A 1,843-nucleotide genomic window follows, 5' to 3' on the forward strand; every position below is an offset into this window, starting at 1 on the left:
TGTGTTGTACCTAGAAACACTGTGTTTTATCACCTGCCCCCACCCCACCCCACCGCAAGTACAAGAACAGTGTCTGGTCATTGGCAACAGTGGCTTGACCACTTGCTCTCCTGTCCCAGCGTGCTGTCGGGGGCGCATAGCATGATAGCCCTGGGTCAGGCTTTGGATCTTGCCCTTTGTATCTTTTAACATCTTTATTGGAGTATAATTGCTTTACAGTGGTGTGTTAGTTTCTGCTGTATAACAAAGTGAATCAGCTACACCTATACATATATCCCCATATCCCCTCCCTCTTGCGTCTCCCTCCCCGCCTCCCTATCCCTCCTCTCTAGCTGGTCACAAAGCACTTAGCTGATCTCCCTGTGCTATGCGGCTGCTTCCCACTAGCTATCGGTTTTACATTTGGTAGTGTATATATGTCCATGCCACTCTCCCACTTCATCCCAGCTTACGATTCCCCCTCCTGGTGTCCTCAATTCCATTCTCTACATCTGTGTCTTTATTCCTGTCCTGCCTCTAGGTTCTTCAGAACCATTTTTTTGTTTTGTTTTTAGATTCCATATATATGCGTTAGCATACGGTATTTGTTTTTCTCTTTCTGACTTACTTCACTTTGTATGACAGACTCTGGGTTCATCCACCTCACTACAGATAACTCAATTTTGTTTCTTTTTATGGCTGAGTAATATTCCATTGTATATATATGCCACAGCTTCTTTATGCCCTTTGGATCTTGACCCACCTGTGTCAGGAAGTCTCCCTGACTTCACAGTCCCAGTTAGAAGGTGATGTTTGTAGCACCAGAAGGGGCAGTGAATGCTCTGGGGCTGGTCTGTGGAGCTGTGGTTGAGCACCAGGAACTCAGACTAAAAAGGGGAGGCAGGACATCCCTGGTGACGCAGTGGTTAAGAATCCGCCTGCCAGTGCAGGGGACACGGGTTCGAGCCCTGGTCTGGGAAGCTCCCACATGCCTGTGCACCACAACTACTGAGCCTGGGCTCTAGAGCCCCCAAGCACAATTACTGAGCCCACGCACCACAACTACTGAAGCCCGCGTGCCTAGAGCCCGTGCTCCGCAGCAAGAGAAGCCACCGCAGTGAGAAGCCCGTGCACCGCAACAAAGAGTAGCCCCTGCTCACCACAACTAGAGAAAGCCTGCGTGCAGCAGTGAAAACCCAACGCAGCCAAAAATAAAATTTTTTTAAAATAAAAATAAAAAGGGGAGACAGCCGGCTGAGAGCTGCAGCACTGGCTGCCCCAGGGCACAAGTTCCTCCCAGCAGCTTTGTTCACTGATTCAACGGACTGTTTACTGAGCCCCTCTGTGTGTCAAGTGCAGCCTGATCACCCAACTTCCTGATCTTCACATTCTCTTTTATCCCAGACAAGTTGTGGTACAAAGAGCAATGTGATTCCTACTGTTCAGCTTTTGTTGGTCTGGAACAGAGAAGGGATTGGTGCAGAGCTCCCATTGCTCCTAAGGTCATTTGTCCCATCAGCCCAGGGAACCCCTTGTGTGTGCTTTCCCAGCAGGAATCAAGAAGCAAAGAACCGCACCCCCAGGTATGCTTGTCCCCTGGCACTGGATTGATAATTTTTATCATCTCAAAATCTCCCCATTTGAAATGGCTCCCAGGAGGCCCTGTGCACCATTCCACTCATCCTCTAAGGGGACACAAGTCAACTTGATCAGTTGCCCCCAAATTAGGGCATTTTCTCCTGCTGATTTTGGGCTAGGAAGCTGAGAGGAGCCACGCTCCGCCCAGAGGTGGCGCTGTTGACATGCCTTGTTCACAGAAAGTCTGAAATTTGAGAGCAAGCAAGAAAAGTCAAAAAAAAAGTCA

The sequence above is a fragment of the Phocoena phocoena genome, chromosome 16 (assembly GCF_963924675.1).
Source record: "Phocoena phocoena chromosome 16, mPhoPho1.1, whole genome shotgun sequence".
Classification (NCBI taxonomy): domain Eukaryota; kingdom Metazoa; phylum Chordata; class Mammalia; order Artiodactyla; family Phocoenidae; genus Phocoena; species Phocoena phocoena.